The sequence below is a fragment of the Rana temporaria genome, chromosome 5 (genome assembly GCF_905171775.1).
Source record: "Rana temporaria chromosome 5, aRanTem1.1, whole genome shotgun sequence".
Classification (NCBI taxonomy): domain Eukaryota; kingdom Metazoa; phylum Chordata; class Amphibia; order Anura; family Ranidae; genus Rana; species Rana temporaria.
Window position 1 is genome coordinate 221,219,434 of NC_053493.1, and position 22,827 is coordinate 221,242,260.

The 22,827-nt window shown below is 40.4% G+C and overlaps 1 protein-coding gene across 1 annotated transcript in view; it reads right to left on the reverse strand.

Moving 5' to 3' along the window:
• Window positions 1–22,827, reverse strand: part of CDH12 (cadherin 12) — a 1,098,816-nt gene that overhangs the window by 758,221 nt on the left and 317,768 nt on the right. Inside the window, exon 3 of the mRNA XM_040353560.1 lies at window positions 10,143–10,187. The gene's annotated coding sequence lies outside the window, so the exon portion shown is untranslated. The remainder of the gene's footprint in view (window positions 1–10,142; window positions 10,188–22,827) is intronic.

Sequence of the window (22,827 nt, forward strand, 5' to 3'; positions counted from 1 at the left end):
ACCGTACTGTGTGCCTTTATTTTGTAAAGTTCTGTTAGCACTATATCCTGTATAAGAAAATGTAACTCTTTCAGTGCAGAGGCCCTGCAACTGTATTTTTTCCTGGAGTTTAGATTTAAGTCAGTTGTACAGAAAGGCCATGAGTAAAAATAACTGTGTGTAAAGACCTGAGTAATGTTGAGTATAGACGACTAAAGGTGCATAATTATATGGACAATGTTTTACTGCTCTGTACGCAACGCTGTATTACTGAACTTTACTCAGCTCTGCATATGGTTCCATAGGCAACAATGCATTTAATGTCAAATCAGTAAAAAAACAAGGCATTTTTTGTGCAAGAGGCTTTAAAGTGGTTTTAAATATGAACAATGAAAAACAATATGATCAGTAAGTTGAATAAAGATCAGCAGTAGAAAACATTTTAACTTAGTTTGACATCTGTCCACACTCACTGTCAGTAGTAATCTTCCCTGGTGTTCTGAGCAGAGAATAGCTGACATCAGGAAAAGAAATGGGGAATAGCCCTCCCCTTCTATGTTGATTGACAAGCTGGGCATTGAGAAGGGTGTGTACCTGATGATCTGTGTGTATGTGTATTTAGACCTGGAGAGCAAGAATGTGTTGAAGGTTAATGGATTTGATCTTGCTTCTGCTTTCTGATTTGTGAAGTCCTTGTGGAGAGAGAGAGGGCGATACAGAAAAATACAGAGAGGGAGAGAAAGAGCGAGAGACAGGAAAAGACAAAGAGAGACAATAAGGGAGACATAAAGAGATAGCAAGAGAAAGACAGGAAGAGACAGAGAAAGAGACAGAGAGAGTGAGAGTGACAGACAAAAAGAGAAAGAGAGATGGAAAAACAGAGACAGAATGAAAGAGAGTGAGAAAATGAGACAGAAAGAGAGAGAAAGATAGCCAAAAAGAGACAGTGAGACACAAAAAAAGACACAGAAAGAGAAAGACAGAGGGAGACAGAAAAAACCCAGAGAGAAGCAGGAAGAGACAGACAGAGAGGGAGACAGAAATAGACACAGAGGGAAAGAAACAGGAAGAGATAGAGAAAGACAAAAAGAAAAACACAAAAAGACAGAGAGCAAGAGAGAGAAGGAGAATGAAAGAGAAACACAGAGAGAGGGAGAGACAGAAAGAGACAGAGTGAAAGAAACTTCCTGCACTGAGAGGACCAGCAGCATTAGCATTAGTTTTTAAAACATCATCATTTTATACCTTGTAATGAGCAAAATTGAAAGACAAAACGAAGAAAACTGAGACTACACGCAAGACAGAGATGAAGAAGAAGGAATAACGTCAACGAAAAATAAGAGAATAAAGATAAAAAGATAAAAAGGGCAAAACAACAAGACTATCTAGTGCACAAGTATCAAGCATCAGGGAGCTTCAAATGCTGAAGGAGACAGCAACAAAATGTAGGACCATCCTATTGACCAACAACAACAGCAAACACAGAAATATATAGAAACATTTTTTTAAACAGATTTCTGTACTTAAAAATGGAACAAAAAATAAATAGGCTGATATCAGCAGTTTTGGGCAGCAGCGTTTTTGAGCAGTAAAAAAAAAATAAAAAAACTAGTGGGTTCTGAGAGAGGTTTTTCAGCTGTAAAAATGCTCTAACGCTGATAAACATCAATAAACGCTAATAAACGCTCAAAAACTTCACTCACCAGCGTTTTTTTTAACGGTTTTGATTAATTGAAAAAAATAAATAAAAAAAATATCTTAAACCAAAATGCTAAAAATCGCTAACATGGAAAAACGCTAATAAACGCTAAAAAACGCTATTGAAAAAACATTGAGAAAAGCTGAAAAAGGTTGAAAAAAGTTGAAAAACTCACTGTTAAGCTACTGGCATTTTTATAACGTTATTTTAATGTCCAGTGTGCACGAGGCCTAAATAACAAACTTAACTTTAAAATAAAAAAAATGCAGACAAGTGTTGGATTTGATAAGGTTGCGGCTGTTTATTATTGGTTTAACCACTTCCCTACCGGCCCATAGTAAAATGACGTCCACAAAGAACTTCTGCCGTTCAGAGTGGACGTCATGTGACGTCCTGGGCTTTCCGGGTGGATATCTGAATGATGCCTGCAGCTAGAGGCATCATTCAGATATCCTTCTAAACTGCCGGCGATTCTGCACAACGTAAGAACGATCATAGCGGCGGTTCCGCCGCTAGATCGTTCTTACAGGCGGCGGGAGGGGACATCCCCCCCTCCCGCCGCCATCCGGTGCTTCTCCGGGCTCTCCCGTGCCATCGGGGGCCCGGAGAACGAATCGTCCGGCGCTCGCAGGAAGCATAGAGATGACTGGTGACCAGATGGTCACCAGTCATCTCTATGACCGTCGGAGGACCCGGGCGCGATGTGATGACGTCACGCCCGGGTCCCCGTAAGTAAACAAAGCCGCGATTGCGGCTGCTAAGCAACCACAAGCATGAGATCGGTGAATTTTTTTTCACCGATTTCATGCTTTACAGCCTGGAGGAGAGATGTGGGGTCTTATTGACCCCGCATCTCTCCATAAAGATGACCTGTCACACACATTCCTATTACAAGGGATGTTTACATTCCTTGTAATAGGAATAAAAGTGATAAAAAAAAAAAAAAAATTAAAAAAAAAAGTGTAAAAAAAGAAATAAATATATAAAAAAAAAAAAGAAATAAAAAAAAAAATTTTTAACGCCCCTGTCCCCGGTAGCTTGCGCGCAGAAGCGAACGCACACGCAAGTCCCGCCGACATATGTAAACGCCGTTTAAACCACATATGTGAGGTATCGCCGCGTGCGTTAGAGTGCCAGCAACAATTATAGCACTAGATCTCCTCTGTAAATCTAAACTGGTAACTTGTAAAAAATTTCAAATCGTTGCCTATGGAGATTTTTAAGTACCGAAGTTTGGCGCCATTCCATGAGTGTGCGCAATTTTAAAGCGTGACATGTTAGGTATCTATTTACTCGGTGTAACATCATATTTCATATTTTACAAAAAAATTGGGCTAACTTTACTGTTTTTAAATTTTTTTAATTCATGAAACAATTTTTTTCCCAAAAAAAGGCGTTTGAAAAATTATTGCGCAAATACCGTGCAAGATAAAAGGTTTCAATGACCGTCGTTTTATTCCCTAGGGTGTCTGCTAAAAAAACATATATAATGTTTGGGGGTTCTGCGTAATTTTCTAGCAAAAAAATTATGATTTGTACATGTAGGAGAGAAGTGCCAGAATAGGCCCGGTATGGATGGGTGTATAACTGCCCGGTATGGAAGAGGTTAAAAAACATATATTAATTCATCATAAAATAATCAAATATATAAACTTTAAACAACCTAGTCACTATGACTATAATATATCCCATACTCAATAACTTTCCAAAAGACAGGTGGGCTAAACCCACCTGTCCACAGAACCCCGCACCCGGGCATTTCAACACAAGAATTCAAGTCTCTGTTAAAAACATCCGTCCCAATTTCAGATAAATTAATTTCCATCCTTTCTATACAAACCCTTTATATACAAACCCTCTAACTCCACATGCCTAAAGGCTAAAATACCTAAACCTAGAAGTAATGTAGCCACTGCTCTATTCTCCTGTTTTCAATTTTTTTCCAAGGGGCGCATTGAAGGAGGATAAAGCCACCTCAACCTTTGAACCACCTCGGAGAAAACAATAACAGTGTGACGCAAAGACAACATAATTCTCGTACCACTCCAAAAAACCCTAAACTTATTTGGATTCAAACCTACATTTTCAATATAAACTCTTTTCTTAGCTATCTGTTGTGACCAAAAGATGTAGGAATGTCCAATAATCCATATTACCCGAAATTTACCTGCAACAAATCAAAAAGAATGATTAGGAAGTATGTATAATAAATACATGTCCGACTTCCATCTACCCACTTTCTTTATTATGTTAGCATCTAATCCTAACCTTGATGCTTCAGTAGCCACTCCAATTCTAAACAAATTAGATGTGAGATGAGAACAATGTAAATTCTAAATTTTTAAGCATTTTTTAAAGACGCAAATAAATTGATATTTAGTAAGAGGGGAACCTGACTCATGTATAAAAAACCCGAAAGGGGTTTTATTTTTATTTTATTGTATAGATTGATCCAATTTCCTTTTCCCAATTGGTCTGTTTTTGACCAACTAATATATATTTTTACCATTGTATCAGAAATAATATCAGAAGCTTGAATAAAAATCAGTTAAGAAATTCTAAGCACAGCAAAAAATGTAACAGAAAATACAGCTTGAAAAAGTACTGACTCAAATGAAGAAAAACAACCCTGCCCAGTTACCGAACTAAGTTTAATCAAAATATCTGGAGTAATAGGTTTTCGTAGATTTTTAAAGGTTGTTTAACTGAGAAATATTGTAAACAAGAAGGTCAATTATTAAGTTCAAGAAAAAAAATGAAACTCCAGACAAGGTCTTCTGCACATATGACCATGAATATTACTTAGTAAAAAAAAAAAATAACAACACCAAACCTTCAGAAAAAAAACAGCGGGTTCTTGGATAGAATTAAAAAAAGAAAGCCATAGCAACCAGACTGAATGATATCCAGCCCAGGTTGAAGGCGCCATAGAATTCTTAATACACTCAGATATGGACCTTAAAGAAGGTCCCATTAATTGGGTGGACATGATATTCCCACTTGGTTCGCATCTGGAAACAGCTGGAAGAAACAATCCATATAGGTGAGATAATGAGTCCACCAAGTCATTGTCCTTCCCAGCCACATGAATCACCTTCAACCAAATATTCAAACTTAGACCTTTGAAACGCATATGGTGCAAAAGGACAATGGCCGGTGGAGACTTGGATGATAGACAGTTAATAACATACAAAACTCCCTTTGTCACTAGTGACACCAAATCTCCAGAGCCACAATAATTGGAAATAATTCTAGTAGAACTATGTTTTTCAAATAACCCTCACCCTGCCAGCTGGGATTCCAACATTCAGCACACCAATGGGACCCCCAAACTGCAGCAAAACCAAAGGACTCAGCTGAGTCAGTAAATAAGAGAAACATCTTTATCCAAAATAAATTCCTCTTGCCACAAAGCCCCACCATTAAATTATGTAAGAAATTGCAGCCATACCAATAGATCTTCCCTCATATCACGTGTAACTCTAATATGAGCAAAGGGGGATTTTAAACCAGAAATTGCTAGATATAATCTTCTTGACAACACTTTTCCAATTAGCATAATCCTAGATGCAAAAGCCAAAAGACCTAGTAGTGACTGCATTTCTTTAAAACACATTTTTATTTTTACAAATCATAACTAATAACAAAACCCTGAGCTTGTTTATCTTTTCTTCAGGTAGCCTGAACTCCATTAAATTTGTATCGATAGTGATACCTAAGAATTCCAGACAAGTTGAGGGGCAAGCCATCTTCTTAAAAGCCAAAGAAAAAAGTAATGTATTATAAATTGGGAACCGGGTTCTGTACGAACCACCTATTCTAAGAAAGAAGAAAATGATTCAAAATAAAAATAAGACAGCAAGCACCCCATTGGTAAACATTTATCAAAATAAAAGTTACCTTGAAAGAAAAAACCCAACAAATTAATGCATAATGGATCATTTTGGTAGAAGGTGGAAGGCTGATTTAACATCAGCCTTCGCCCTGAGAGATCTTTTCCTAAACATCTAAGCTTTTTTGAAGTAACTAACACAAGGTTATCATCAATCTGGTCATTATGAGATTGTCCTTCAGGAAATGACAGATGATGTATTAATCTAAAAGAGGTTTTTTTTCTGTCTTAGGGACAATGCCCAAAGGAGAAATCCTAAAATTAAGAAAAGGTGGGGATCTAAAGGGACCTTCCATCCTACCTTCATTAACCTCTTTACAATTTTTTTCACAAATAATATCTGCAAAATTCTCTACAGACTAAATATTGTTGACCAAGATGCAGCAATTAACATAGAAAGTAGGTAACAAAAAAAAACATCTTGAAAACCTTCAATTAGTAGCTGGGGCATCAACTTGACTGGAAAGGCCTGGAGCCATGGGAGCATATTTTGCCATTTCACTGGTGTTAATGGTTTTTGAAAAATTCCCTGGTTGCTGATTAGCTGCGGACATTTTCTTTAACACTTTGATACTGGATGAGTTCTGGTACAAAATGTTGAAGCAAATTCTTTTTTTATATATGGAATTGCTCATGGGCTGAGAATCTGGGTTCTGCTTGGCATAAACTGATCTTTGATGGAGAAAAAGGTTGAGGCAGAGGCCAACGTCTTTTACTCCCCATTTCAAGGAAGGGTTTACTGACAACTGAAAACCAAGCAGTGCCACCAAAATTCCTAAACGCCTCAAGAACAATATCTAAATGCTGGAAAAGTCCAGTGCTTTTTTCTGGAAATTTTTCACACACAATTCCTGAAAAATATAGAAGGACTGCAACAAGTTGGTAAATGACATGGTCACAGGTCTTCGTCCATCCTCATCTTCTTTTTTTGTCAGATTTAACAATCAAAATCTTTGGCAGACGGAAGCAATGACAAAATATCTATAAACTCTCTGCGCCATTTTATTTTATTTTATTTCCATAGATGGAACCCTAATGGAGAGAGTTCACATGGAATAGACTCTTTTAAACAAGTCTCGGGTAAATTCTGTTTGATAAGAAGAGGAAACACATGTTTCTAAAGTAGGTTGAATAGGCTGAACGCCATTAGCCAAAACTCTATTAGATGAACCCCAGATTCCAATAGCAGTAGTATCATTTTGCAGAGTGGCATAAGTTGGCATAGCTGGAGCTTGGCTGTTAGCTGACTGAATATCTTTAGCTAACTTAGCCAATAGCTCAGCTATATTAGATACAATAGGAATTGAAGATGACTCACTAATCCCCTGTTGCTGTGGATGGTGGAGAGATATAGTCATAACCAAGCTTGCCTTATCACTCCCACTGCCTTCTTGCACAATAGGAGCTGTATTATTTGTATTATCTGTTGCTGACCCCGCTCTAACCTCCATCAGCGACACTCGTTGCCATAGAGATACCTCTTTGTGTTGACTTACGAATGGCCCCTGTACCAATGCGCCGCCTCCGGCCGTGCCCACTGCTGAGTATCCGGTAACTCCTTTCGACCTGCTGCGCCTGTAGCCATGCCCCCCACTGCTCTGCTTCAGCCTGGAGAAGACCGCCCAGTGCTTCTGACTGTCGCTGACTGAGATAGTGAAGGGGAGTGTCTTTGCTGAATCATTCCCAGCTGCAGAGGTAACACCGCCTCTTCATTTCTGACTCAGAACTTCCTCCCATTGCTCAATTTCTTCCTCTTCCAGGAGCGGCGCGGGCTCCCAGATGGATATTCTTCCACTCAAGTCCCTAGGAGACACACTTGAGAGCCACGAGCTCCCAGGGGGAACTTAAAACTGCCCATTGCTGCCACGCTCCCATCAGGAAAAGGGGAATTAAAACCGCCTTCCCTTTTCCTATCATTCTATACATTAAGCTGCCCCAGCACCCCCTAATACTTATCTGAGCCTTATCTTACTCCAGTAATGTTCATGGGTTCCTCGGCCATCCGGGACTCTCCTCCTGATTGTCTTAAACACAGCAGTGGCCCCATTGGCTCCTTTTGCGGTCAAAGTCAGTTAGTAAAGCAGAAGAGAGGGGGGGCAGAGGCCAACCCAGGGCTTTGTGTCTGAATGGACACAGTGATCGGTGACTCTGCTCCAGTGCCCCATAGCAAGTTGCTTGCCGTGGTGGCACTGGACAGGAGGGAGGGGCCAGGAGAGCTGAAGAGGGACCAGAGAAGAGGAGGACCTGGGCTGCTCTGTGCAAAACCACTGCACAGACTAGGTAAGTATAATATGTTTGCTATTTTTACAGAAAAATAGACTTTATAATCAATTAAGGAATTAATTTTTAAAATGATTTTACCAATTGCAGATGAAAGCAACAAATTAAGTCAACAGTTTATTGGGAAGATGTTGCTCACCAATGTTTGCTGTCAGTATGTTTATGTGTTAAAATGGGCAGTAATTAAAGGTTTTTATTTTGTGTTGCAGTTCCTCTTTTAAGATGTAACATGCAAATAATGTTAAACACTGGGAGCCAACCTAACATTAAGTGGATTTTTGGCATTGGTTACCTTTGTGATTGTAGACATAGTGGGTGAAGCTATCGGTACCAAACTGAAATGAAAAAAAAATGCGGAAAACTTTTCTGACCTACAACTTATCACTGGCCCTAAATACAACACTAACAGGGAATTCTAACAAACAATTTAATTAAACATTTAATTTAACCATAGCTCTGCAAGTCCTTAAAGTGGTAGTAGAGGCTAATACTTTTTTTTACCTAGTCTTAAAAATGTTCATTCCATCCTCCCCTTAAAGTGGAGTTCCACCCTCTTTTTCAACTCCTCTTCATCCCCTGCTGCTCAGTCCCTTTAAACGAATTTGGCATATATTAAAAAAAAAAAACCTCACAGTTTTATTAGTCTTATAAATCTCCTCCCGCGCGGCGAGAGCCCTGAGCGAGTCATCCCCCCTCCGCAATGCCTCCTGGGAGATGTTTGGCATGAAGCCCAGAAGGCAGTTGTTTGCTGTGCACCGATTTCCCTAAGCCACGCCCTCCCGTTTCTTATTGGCCATTCATGCCTAGAGGGGCAGCTGATGTCATGTCCTCCCTGTTACCATGGAGCCAGATGCTAGTAAAGCTCCATTAGCCACTTCTCACCGGTGATCGGCGGCAGCCAGCACCTCCCCTGCCCCCCCTGCTTACCATTTTTTTTAAATTACCCTGTTTGCGGCAATCGCAGCACCCCCGCACACCCCCGCTTCTCCATTTTTTTAAATGTCCCGCGATCCTGGCAATCGTGGCACCCGCGCCCCCCCCATCTCTGTTTTTTTATCCCGCGAATCGCGGCACCCGCGCCCACCCCCCGGCTTCTCCATTTTTTTTAAATGTCCCGCGAATCGCGACTATCGCGGAACCCGCGATTACCCCCCCTTCTCCGTTTTTTTAAATGTCCCGCAGCCGTCAACCCCCCGAAGCCCCCCACCCCGCTTCTCAGTATTTGGTGGGGGTGCGATGCAATGTGCTAGGGGGCGTGGGGGCACTGCGATGGAGGAGATGCGATTTGGCGGGGGTAATGCGATTATGCTGGGGCGATGCGATTTGGTGGGGGTGCGATACAATGTGCTGGGGCAATACGATGTGATTTGGCAGGGGGCGCTGCGATGGAGAAGATGCAATTTGGCGGGGGGCAATGTGATTTGCTGGGGTGATGCGATTTGGTGGGGGTGCAATGCAATGTGCTGGGGCAATACAATGTCATTTGGCGAGGGGGCGCTGCAATGGAGGAGATGCCATTTGGTGGGGGCAATGCGATGTGGCAGGGGGGCAATGCGATTTGGTGGGGCTATGCGATTTGGTGGGGTGCGAAGCAATGTGCTGGGGCAGTACAATGTAATTTGGCGGGGGAGCTGTGATGGAGGAGATGCAATGTGGCGGGGGCAATGCGATGTGGCCACTTTCATTTTAAATTACTCACAAGTAGTAACCCTTAACATGTAATTCTAACTATTACCCCATAACTGTAGCCCAATGAAAAAGTTGCAATTAACTCTTAACTTGAACTCCAACACTACAAAATATTGGTTAATCTTAACATAGCCCAAGCCCATACACCAAGCATAATTTCCCTAATATTAACATTCTAACTTGTAGCTTAAACTTCAACACTAAATTAACTCTCAAAATCTACCTTATCAGGATCCACAAGTACCGTTTTAGCTCAAAAAAGAAAAGTCCTGTGCTTAAATCAAAACAGCCATCAAGTCTTGCTTTGGAAATGTATTAACCTGCAAATCTATTTAGTCAATGTTGTATGATATTAAATATTGTACAAGCAAAGAAGTCTTCAAAGGGTAACATTCATCTACAGTACACAATCAAATGTCTCAGAATAATTTACAACTGTATCAATGAAAAGTACGCACTTGCATGAATAAAAATAAGTATACATTGAAACTGCTAAAAAAAATGTTTATGTTTTTATGACCAGTAGAGTAAGCCATTGCGGTCTAGGGACTGTTAAGGTTAGAATATTTACAAGATGACAAAAATAAATAGAATATCACTTACCTATTTTGCTACATGTGTGCACATCTAAAGAACAACTTGTGCAGCCTAAAAAAGAAAATATAAAAATAGTTATTAAACATGTTATGAATACACTTCCTTAGTGATCAGTAACATTATGTTATTACAAAAAAAAAAAACTTGCAAAGATACGAGTGTACAATTAAGAGTAGGGGAAGCTCAACTCTTTTGGTTATATTGGAGAATGCTTGGAACCTTTTCCGATTGGATAAATTTACCCTGAAATCCAAAAGTGTTGGAATGAGATAAATAAGAACAAAGACAGAAACAAAAACAATGTATAGTACAATGTATTAAGGTTAGAAGCTCAGTCAGGTTTTCTTTGCAGTCTCGCTTTCTTGTACAGTTCACTTGTTTTATTGCTTGTCAAAAATGAATTTCTAGTAAAAAAAAAAAATACACACACACACACACACACATATATATATATATATATATATATATATATATATATATACACACATTCGTTAACAAAGGATCCACAGCATACTGTGGGGTTCCACTTTCAATAGATGTTTTATAAAAGAGTGACTCCACTTTTGTTGAGAAAAAAAAAACATTCCCTCTGGGTGATCTACTGTATGAACATTGCAAGTATTTTAACAAACTTTGTTGTAGATTTCAATGGTTTGTTATTCTGAAGAAATAGCTGTTTGCCTGTATGCAAGTAGTTTTATAATTATCAATCAGCTGTTGCACCTACATGGCTCTAATTAGAAAATTGGCAAGGCCTCCATCCCTTTAGAGGTGATTTCCCTTTGAGGGTATCTCACCAAAAAATGTATTTTTGTTGCAAGGGATGCCAAAAATTTGACTTGTATCCTAGTGCGGATTTCTGGGAAAATAAGTAAGCTAATCACACAAGCAGGAAGCCATTGTGCATTGCATTTTACAGAAAATTATAGTGTTGCCGATTGAAAAGGAAAGGTAACTTTTAATAACATTCAATTACAATATGACTTGAGTTGCAATTGTATACGCTATATTTTTTTTATTTGCTTTAAAGTCTTTGAAAGTAAAATTCTTTTAAAGTACAAGTAGTAGTGCAAAAAGCAGGTGAATGTAACCAATGCACAAGTACATGCAAGGAATATAGCAACCCAATAACATTGAAGCAAGTTTGAACATATCAAGAGCCTGTGAATATTAATAACAAAAATTAATGCTGCAAAGGTGCTCTGTGGCTGTTTGAAAGTGAGTAAGATGGCTGGTATTACAGTAGCCAAAATATGCTAATGTATAGGTTAGTCTGCTTCAAATCGAAAGATTAAAGAAAAAAGGTAATATTACCTCAAAACTCGGGAGGTAAGGTATAAGGAGAAGGCAGGAAAGAAAGGTATGGAAAAGAAAGAGGAGAAGTAGAAGAACATTGGAGGACATCAGAGACACCCAGCACAGGACCTTAAGTTTGGAACCTACAGGGATGAGGGACAGGTCCAGCAAACATGCTTGAGGCATTGCAGCCACAGAAGCATGTGCCAGAAAGAAAAGGGTGGAAATGTGACAATTGCAAGGGAACCATTTACTATCTCATAACAGTCTTGAACGTGGATTAAGTTGTGGTTATGTTAATGGAACAAATGTCCACTGTAGACCACATTTGTATCAAATCTTCTGTAGTTTTAGTTGAATATCTTTCTCCCGCTTGTGAGTGAGTGAGTAAGTGAGAGACTTATAAAGCGCAACACATGCAAACTGAATCGCCTTTGGGCGCTGTATCCATTTCATGGGTAAGGAACCCCTTGACCTCAGAAGAGATGGGTTTTAATCTTTCTCCTGAAGGCCAAGTGGTCCGACTCCAGTCGGATGGTGGTTGGTAGTGCATTCCACAGGCGAGGTCCCTGGACTGCAAATCTGCGATCTTCGATCTCCAAGATGGAAACATAACTATGATTAGTATGAACATTAGAGTTATTTAATAAGGAGTAGATGATGAGATGCATTTGGGAGAGGGAGGCGTATGAAAAAGGGATTTTTAAAAAGTTAAAGCTGGATTGTAAGGTTCTTGGTAGCAAGGATGGTGGCAGGCCAGTGTTTTATTTGTATCCAGTTAAATTTGTATGTAGTCTTTCCTAGTTTTAGTGCACCGAAAATCCTTCTCCCACTTGGAAATATAAGTATGATTGATGTAAATATTTGAGTTATTAAATAGGCAGTAGATGATGGGATGGGATGATGAGAAATTAATTTGGGAGAGGGAGGCTTGTGATAGGAGATATGCCCAAAAAGTGAGAGTTGGCTTGAAAGGTTCTTGGTAGTAAGGATGGAAAAGAGCCAGTGTTTAATTAGTTAAAAGCCCTAATGTATGTGGTGCTATCATCAATTAAGAAGTGGATATAATGACATTTGTGGGAATGCCATCATTGGAAGTTACCAGGGGATCCTAGTCCTGGAAGGAACAAGGCATTACCCAGAAGGGGTAGGAGGGGTAGATCTGGTAAGATAAGTTTGCCAAAATATTTTGTGGTGTTACTGTAGGTTTTCTTTTTTTAAAAGGGAGCACATAATTTATTTATTTTTTTCAGACACACTTTCTGTTTGAGATCTTGGATGGAGTCATCTGAAGAGGTGAGCGGGATCAGGGTAAGTCCTCTGACTCATTTGTGTGTGTGCGAGTGTACATTTCAACTTTTGAAACTTTTGGCTTTTGAGAACTGTAAGGCCCCTTTCACACTGGGGCAGTATGTGCGGTGGCGGTATAGCGCCGATATTTTTAGCGGCGCTATACCGTTGCAATTGCCACGGAATTGCGTCGGGATTCGGCCGCTAGCGGTGCGGTATTAACCCCTGCTAGCGGCCGAAAAAGGGTTAATACTAATGAGGCGCATTGCGGGTGGTATTACCACGGTGTTCCATTGTTTTCAATGGGAAGGAGCGGTATACACACCGCTCCTCTCACCGCTCCAAAGATGCTGCTTGCAGGAGATTTTTTCTTCTCCCGCCAGCGCATCGCCTCAGCGTGAAAGCCCTCAGGCTTTCACATTGAGAATGCTGGGGCAGGAGTATTTCAGGCGTTATTTATGTGCTATTTTTAGCGCTAAAACGCCTCAAATACGCCTCAGTGTGAAAGGGGCCTAAACATCAGACTATTTTAAAAGAAGAGGTAAAGAAAAAAATACAAATGTGAGAAAGTTAACCTAACTCGCCACCTGTTGGTTTTATATACCAGATTATAGATGGGTATGGCGCATAGGACTTAATTTTCTCTAAATAACCCTATATCCTTGCTATAGCATCCAAGATGAGCTCTCCCTTTCTCTTGAAAGAACTTTCTCCATATGTTGTAGCTCTGGGAAGATATTTCAAGTGTGTCAGATTATGCCACACTGACTCAAACTCTGACTGTACACGCTGGGGTTGATTTATTAGTAGACAAGTATGCTCAAAGTGACTGTTCTCTTACCTTAGTGAAAAATATAAAAATGTGTTCATTTCAATGATGCTGTCATGTGCGAGGCAAAATCTCTTTTCTCTCTTGCACATGTAATTACTGCAGCTGCTTTACTCTGTATTATTCTGCAAATCAAGTTGCCATTAGAGACAGAGAGCAGGCATCTAAAAATAAAAGCTGTGTGAGGACAGACCTCTAAAAAATTAGGTAAAGGGACAGAACCTAAATAGAAGAGTATGATGAGCAATAAATAACAAAACTATACTGTAATGCCTCGTACACACGACCGAGAAACTTGACAGAATCCATCAAGAAACTTGGTGGGAGAGCTTTTTTGCCGAGGAAACCGGTCGTGTGTATGTTTTTCATCAAGGAAACTGTCGAGGAACTCAACGAGAAAAAAAGAGAACAAGTTCTCTTTTTCCTCGACGGGAGTCTCAATTTCCTCGTCGGGCTGGTTTTCGACGAGAAACTTGAGCATGTGTATGCTAAGAAACCCTCCCATGCTCAGAATAAAGTATGAGACTGGAGTAAAAGTAGCATTTGTAATGGAGATAACACATTTTTCACGCTGTAACAGACTGAAAAGTGCAAATCGTCTCCAACCAAACTTTTACTTAACACACAGTAACATGAGATTAGAAAAACCAGCACCAAGGGTTGTGCCAGTAGAATCGAACTTCCCCTGCCATTGTATGTGTTGTACGTCACCGCGTTTGAGAACGAGGAGATTTTGTCTTGACCGTGTGTACGCAAAGCAAGCTTGTCGAGTTCCTCGACAAGCCTAATAAGGAACTCGTCGAGGAAAATGATGTGTCTTTTCCGACGAGTTCCTCGGTCATGTGTACGAGGCTTATCAGTAAAAGATCATGTAAAAACTATAACTTCTTACATCTCTATAGCTAGGATGCCAAAGACAAACAGAGGCCTTCTTGGCAAACTGTAGAATGCCAGAACCTTATATCTGTCTAATAATTTCAGTCATCAGTGCATTTAGACTCTCCCACTAGCTATGACTTCATCTAGATGTATGTTTTTTTCTTCCCATGTTTTTTTTTCATGATTACTAGGAAAGGAGAGGAGCTTGAAAACCTACATAAGTGCTAATCTAAAGAAGAATAGATGCCCTTTTTCCATATACCTCTAGCTGTTGCTTGTACAATCCTGAGTCTATCTGGGATTTTAATCACCTCTCTTCTCCAGGTGATCCTGCTAAAGGAGTGCTGAGAGACATTTGGGATTTACTAAAACTGGAGAGTTCAAAATCTGGTGCAGGGCTGTGCATTGTAGCCAATCAGCTTGGAAATTCACCTTGTTTAATTAAGCTTTGATTAACCGCTTAAGGACCGCTGCACGCAGATTTACATCGACAGAATGGCACAGACAGGCAAATTGGCGTACAGGTACCCCTTTGCCGCCAGTGTCCCCCGATCGTGTCACGGATCTGAAGAACGGGAAGATGTCAGTGTAACCACAACATCTCCCCTTTCTTCCTAGTGACATGTCACTGATCGAATGCTCCCTCTCATCTGGAGCAGCGATCAGTGACGTTTCACACATAGCCACACCCCTAACAGTTAGAATCAGTCTCTAGGACACACTTAACCCCTTCAGAACCCCCTACAGGTTAACCCCTTCACTTCCAGTGTCAAATTTACAGTAATCAGTGCATTTTTATAGCACTGATCGCTGTAAAAATGACAATGGTCCCAAAATGGTTTCAAAAGTGTCCGATGTGCCTGCCATAATGTCACAGTCATGATAAAAATCTCTGATCACCCCCATTACTAGTAAAAAAAAAATATTAATAAAAATGCCATAAACCATACCCTATTTTGTAAACGCTATAACTTTTGCGCAAACCAATCAATAAACACTTATTATATATTTATTATAGCAAAAAGTAAAAAATATTGTTTTTTTTTTCAAAATTGTCGCTCTATTTTTGTTTATAGCGCAAAAAATAAAAACCGCAGAGGTGATCAAATACCACTAAAAGAAAGCTCTATTTGTGGTAAATAAATGATGTCAATTTTGTTTGGGACCCAGGTTGCATGACCGCGCAATTGTCAGTTAAAACGACACAGTACCGAATCACAAAAAGTTGCCTGGTCTTTGGCCAGCCAAATGGTTCGGGGCTTAAGTGGTTAAAAAAAAAAAAAAACCTATAACCTGATTATCTACTATGCACAGCTGCACCAGATTCTGGGTGCCCCAGTTTTAGTAAATCTTCCCCAGAAAGTCCCAGCAACACAGAAAGTGAGAACTCAATTGTGCCATCAAACACAGCTACTGTACCCATCAAGTGCAGCCACTATGCCCATCAAACACAGATACTGTGCCCATCAATTTCCGCCATTGTTCCATCAAACGCAGCTACTGTACCCATCAAGCGAAGCCACTGTGCCCATCAAATGCAGCCACTGTGCCCATTAAACCCAGATAATGTGCCATCAAATGCAGCCACTGTTCCATCAAACGCAGCCACTGTGCCCATCAAACGCAGCTACTGTACCCATCAAGCGCAGCCACTGTGCCCATCAAACGCAGCTACTGTGCCCATCAATTGCCACCACTGTGCCATCAAACGCAGCCACTGTGCTCATTAAATGCAGCCACTGTGACCATCAAATGCAGCCACTGTGCCATCAAGCGCAGCTACTTTATCCATCAATTGCTGCCAGTGTGCCCATCATTTGGTGCTACTGTGCCCATAAATTGCTGACACTGTTCCCATCAATTGCTACCAGTGTGCCCATCAATTGCCGCTATTATGCCCATAAATTGCTGCCAGTGTGCCTATCAATTGCTGACACTGTGTCCATCAAATGCTGCCAGTGTGCCCATTAATTGCTGCTACTGTGCCCCATCAAATGCTGCCAGTGTGCCCATCAATTGCCGCTACTGTGCCCCATCAAATGCTGCCAGTGTGCCCATCAATTGCCACTACTGTGCCCCATCAAATGCTGCCACTGTGTCTCGCAGCAGGTCAGCGGCAGTGTCCTGCATGCTCCTCGATGTCTTCTTCTGTCCTCTCTATCAGGCGTACAATCACAGCGCCTGACGTTTCAGCCAATCAGGTGACAGGTAACAGACCCAAGCACCTGATTGGCTGAGAGGCGGTTCAGTGTTAGCAAAGCAAATTTGCTAACACAACTCTGAGTGAACAGCGAGCGCTCAGCATGGCCCCCGCTGTTCACCTTTTTGGATGCCTATTAGAGCCTATGGTTGTAATTCAGATGCCTGGCACCCAAAAAGGGGCCGAACACCTGAATAGGGGGTGTCAGCGGCGACCATAGATAGATTCATGCAATGTATGAATCTATCTATGGTGATAGAGCGGTGCCAGGAGAGAGGGGGCGTCGCCCATGCGCCCCTTATGGACGCACTGCCACTGCAATTGGTAATTAGCAATTTCATAAAAACATCACAATTTTTTTATTTAAGCAGGCGAGTCACTGTACAATCCATACACATAAATATCACTCCACATTTTTACTTTCAAAATGTTTTATCCTTGTGACCCCATTGACAAATTTGAGTGGTAATCTTTAAATAAATAGTACAGATATGAAATCCACAAAATAGTTAGGTTACAACCCGTTAACATTTATGCTCTTACACCGTACTTACTACTAAAAGTGTATATCCTTGAAATGCACATTTCATTCCAGTGCTAATGTTTTTGTGCATGTTGGTGGGTGTCTTCATTAGCCTGAGAATTTACTGAATATCATAGGTGGGCACATTTGAAAATCTGTCAGGAAAGTGATAGGGGAGCTGCTATTTCTGACTCCAAATCACTTGAAGATGCATACACAAGGACTGTCATCCTCATCCTCTTTTGTCATTACTCCTTGATTCACTGACCAGGAAACATGCATATATGTTCGCTCTCCCAGCACATGCTTGCTTCTGGTCAGTGACCAAGAGAGTTGGCTAAGTTTAAAGCTGGATTCTGGACATGTTTTTATATATATATATATATATATATATATATATATATATATATATATACAAGCAGGGTAAGTACCTGCATTTTTCAGGCCCTGACAGTCCCTGTACAGCAGGACTTAAGTGTAATGCCGCGTAAACACAACCGTTTTTCATGACGAGAAAAAGGCCATTTTTTTTTAATTGGTCATTAAAAACGATCATGTGTAGGCTCCAGGGCATTTTTCTTGTCGTGAAAAATGGGCAATTAAAAATTTAGAACATGCTTTAATTTCTCTTGTAGTTTTTCACGTCGTAGTTTTTCACATCATGAAAAACGGACGTGTGTAGGCTTTGGGAACGAAGGGAAAAAACATGCATGCTCAGAAGCAAGTTATGAGACGGGAGCACTTGTTCTGGTAAAACTAGCGTTTGTAATGGAGATAGCACATTCATCACTCTGTAACAGACTGAAAAGCTCGAATCGTCTCTCACCAAACTTTTACTAACTTTTACTACGAAATTAGCAAAAGCAGCCAAAACGGTGGCGCCATCCGAATGGAACTTCCCCTTTATCATGGCTGCATACGTATTGTACCTCACCGCGCTTTGCTCAAGCATTTTTTTTTCACGATCGTGTGTATGCAAAGCAGGCTTGACAAGAATCACGTAGAGAAAAACGTTGTTTTTTCTAGGACATGAAACCGGTTGTGTGTACACTGCATACGAGGCACAACCAGAACAATAAGCTCATGTTCTGACAAGAAGCATTGTCTGGAGCCCCTCATTTAGATACTTCACTTTTCACTGTCCAGTTACAAGCTGGGGAGAGTCCAGGACAAGCTGGGCTCTGAAGAAGAAGGTTGAACGATGCCGTCCATTAGACTAGGCCATCTAGTGGCAAAAAGAAAGGTTAAGACATATCTTTATTAAAGGTGAATAGTGCAACAAAAGCTGGTTTTGTTATTGTATCTTTTAATTTACTTTTTATTTCTATCTTGCTTTTCTGGCCAGAAAATATAATTATCCAGTTCGCATTCCTTCTTCCCTTTGCCTAGGTTCACACTGCTGGGAATTCAAATTTGCGGTAAAATGCGCGATTTTACCGCGATTTTGGCCGCAATTTAATGTAAATCGCGGCCCGAAATCGCAAAAAGTAGTACAGGAACTACTTTTTGAAATCGTAGATGCGGCGTCGCACTGATTAGGACAGTGCCATTGCCGACAATTGCTGCCGATTTGACATGTCAAATCGCATCTCAAATCGTTCCAAATCGTACCCAGTGTGAACCAGGGCTTTAAGTTGGAATTTCCCTTTAAAGCAATTAAGTGGTGCAAAGCAAAATGTACTGTATATGTTAAAGAGACATTTTAAACAATGTTCTTTATGAGCAACAAACTAAACTCACGTAAAAAAAAAAGTCCTAAATGTAATTTGGGGGATTGTGCTGACTATTATAATTTGATATTACGTTGTCAACCTTCAAAGTGCCAGTCATGTTGACAGGCCAGCAATTCTATAGAACAAATGAACATTTAAACTGTTTCTCACTTCTTGTACTTACATAATCTTTCTTTTCCCACCTCTGTCATTATATTGTATGAATATGTGACACATTTCAGCTTTGCAGGAATGCCATTAAAATGCAAAGGAAGAAAAAATGATGGACTGAGCTGTTGTAATTGTATGCTTTGCATTAATGCCAGTCATTCCTTACTTTTCAAATGACAGATAAGCAACTTTAATGTTGCTTAACTACAAGGCACTTGTATTGAAAAGTAGGTTTAAGTTATTTTAAGAGAGAATTTATTAAGCAGCACTGAAGTTTATTAGGGTAATATCCAACTGAGATAAAAAAAATGGACACTGGAATTTCTAAGTATAGTAGCACATTTCAGTACATTTTTTTTACAGTTATACTATAAAATATAGCACAATATATTAACAAAATAAGACCTATTTTATGTACTGCATATCTGTGGGCACAGCTGACAACTATATTGCATAGCATAGATGCCTACCAGTTTGCTTCCCTTGCTTTACCAAGACCATGATTGATTTACTAAAGTCAAATAGGCTGTTCACCTCACAAGGGAAGTTTTACTTTGCAAGGACATTTTTCCCAGAACTTATTCAAATGTGGGAAGTTGCATAAATTAACAAATCACATGCAAGGAAACAAAAAAAATGCCTTTTTGTTTGCTCATGATAATTTTTCAGAGTGCATATTATTATGATTATTAATATTATTATTATTACACATGATTTATATAGCACCGAAAGTTTGTGCATCACTTTACAAAATAAAGGGAGACAATACAGCAACAATACAATTCAATACAAAAGGGTTAGGGGGGGCCCTGCTCCTGCAAGTTTACAATCTAATAGGAAGGAGATGGGAGAACAAAAGGTAGTAACTAAAATGTGAACTGATAGGATAGATAGAAGATTTGCAGGGTGTTTGCCCCAACAAACACCCTGCAATGCCCTGAGCGCTGCACAGTGAATTCTGCGCCCTGATTGGGCAAATCTTTGCCCAACCAGAGCACATTGTACACTGGTTGTAGGGAGCAGGGATGGGGGTGGGAAGCCAGCCACAGTGTCCTTGATAACCAATGAGTTATCAGCTGTCAATGGGTTTCCCTACTGAGAGCTGAATAAAAAATAAATAAAAAAACAGCATGGGTGGAGTCACTGGTCTGGTATGGATTTTGAGGGGAACCCCATGCCCAAAAAATTGGCAGGTCAGGAAAGGGGAGGGGATGAATGAGCCACCCCTCCTGAATCATACCAGACGACATGCCCTGAACATGGGCATGTCGACATGCCCCACCCCAAAGCACCTTGTCCCCATGTCGATGGCGACAAGGGCCTCTTTCCAACAAACCTGGGCTGTGGTTGTTGGGATATGCGGGCAGGGGGCTTATTGGAATCTGTCTCTCCCCCCCATGTTGAGGGAATGTGGCATGTTATGGTTCAGGAGGGGGGCACTCACTTGTCCCCCCTTTCCTGACCTGCCAGGCTGCATTCTCGGACAAGGGTCTGGTGTGGATTTTGGGGGCCCCAATAGCCAGGTGTCAGCAATTGTAACTGTGAGTCACTTTAAATAGGATTTGATTCATTTTTTTCTTTAGAAATTTCATTTTTGCTGTAGCATGTTTTATGAATGCTACAGATGCACCACTTTACACGCACAATAAGGGAACTGCCCAGGCACTATTTTTAAAGGATTTTTTTATTTTTATTGCTGCACTTTAACCATAATATAAAATCACTGCTCCTGAAACTGAAAAAAATTTGTTTAAAATAAATACAAATAAAAGATTAATACATGTCCCCCAGGGTAGTACCCAGACCTCAAATTCCAGATCTCAGTCTAATTTCCAAGTTTATGTTATAACCAATAATAGGGGTTCCACTTAAAGTGGTAGTAGTCGTATCTGATATTTTTACATACAGGTAAGCTTAAAAATAAAGCTGTCCTGTAAGTTAAACAAATATCTCCTAAACTTGCACTGTTAAGGAGATATTCCAGTGAGCAGTAGCTGTTGACAGCACTGGTGCATGCATTTTGAAGGAACGGCATACCCATGCCATCCCTTGTGCCGTAAACTGTGACTCCAATGCGCATGCACTGGAGTGATGTCAGCCCAGAAGGAAGACCGGGTGAAGATGAGAGCCCTGTCAGCCGTGACAGCGTGCCACTGAAGGGCTTTGTTTTATGGTAAGTCTCTCATAATATGCTAATATGTGATGCATAGTAGCACATTATAACATTGCCTTGCAGGGGGATTTTTTTATTTTATTTTACTATTTAAAATACATTATTCAGGCATGAAGCATGGGTAGCCAGAAAAAGAGGGGCAGTAAGTTTTTACCCTTATGCCCCTCCTGAACCATACCAGGCTACATGCCCTCAACATTTAGAGGGTAACTTGTATAAAGGGTGCAAGGCCTTTCTCCTTTGCCAGACACCTTGTTCTAATGCTTATTGGACCAAGGGCCTCATTCCCAAATCATGTGCCTCCATGTGGGAGAGACATATTCAAACCTGGTAGCTTCCTTTAGATTACACTGTAATCTAAATAGTAATGAACCCCTTGTTACTCATTTATAAAAATATAAATGGAAAATAAAAATGTAAACATTAAGAAAAAAGACATTTAAAGAAAAAAATTAAATAATCAATGCCCCCTGATGTGAATCCAACATACTGTTTAGCAACAATTGACAGTGTGTAGACACTGTGTATTGTTGTGATTAGCTATGATTGGTCACAGCTAATCATATGGTACAAATGGGCTGTGATTGGCCCTGTCTGTACCATGTGATCACTGTGACCAATCACAGCTAGCAGCACTGTATACAATTAATGGCATGAAATGAAGCCATTCATTGTTTACAACTGCCATGTGATTTCCTGTGATTGATCACAGCATTCATGTGGTACCAGCAGTGGGCCAGTCATATGACATCCTCCTAGAACAATAGGGTTCTCGTCTGAACATCATTTTACAATGGCCCAGGCAGGAAGCAGTTAATATCCTTTTTTTCACTAGATAACCTTAAAAATATAATTGTGTATACATTAGTATTTATATTGTTCATATAACCTGTTTGTCCATATAACCTGACTATGTTGCACATAGGTATGATTAGCCAGATTCACGTAGTTTGGCGTATTTTTAAGCCGGCATAGCGAAGCTCATTTGCGCTACACCGACGTAAAATAGAGAGGCAAGTACAGTATTCATGAAGCACTTTCTCCGTAAGTTACGTCGGCGTAGCGCAAATGGGCCGGCGTAACCCCGCCTAATTCAAAGTAGACATGTAGTGGGTGGGCTACATTTAAATTAACCGTGAAACCATGTAAATGAAGGCACGCATGCTCAGAATCACGTTGCAAATACTCAATGCTTTCGACGTGAACGTAACCTACGCCGAGCCCCATTCACGTACGCTTACGCAAACGACGTAATATATGACGGCTGTTCCGTTGTCCATACCTTGCATGGGCTGCGCCATCTTTTCGGGGGTTTATCTTTCCCCCTCGTATGTCTTACGTAAATGGCGTATCTTACTGCGACGGGCGTATGTATGTTCGTGAATCTGCGTATCTTGCTCATTTACATATTCGACTCGTAAATCCACGTACTTGCCCCTAGCGGCCAGCGTAAATATGCACATAAGATACGACGGCATAGAAGACTTACGTTGGTCGTATCTTGGCCAAATTTAAGCGTATCTGGTTTCCAGAATACGCTTAAATATACAACGGCACTCATTCGGACTTCTACCGGAATCCAGCTAGATATATTTACATAGATGAATAGTTATATCTG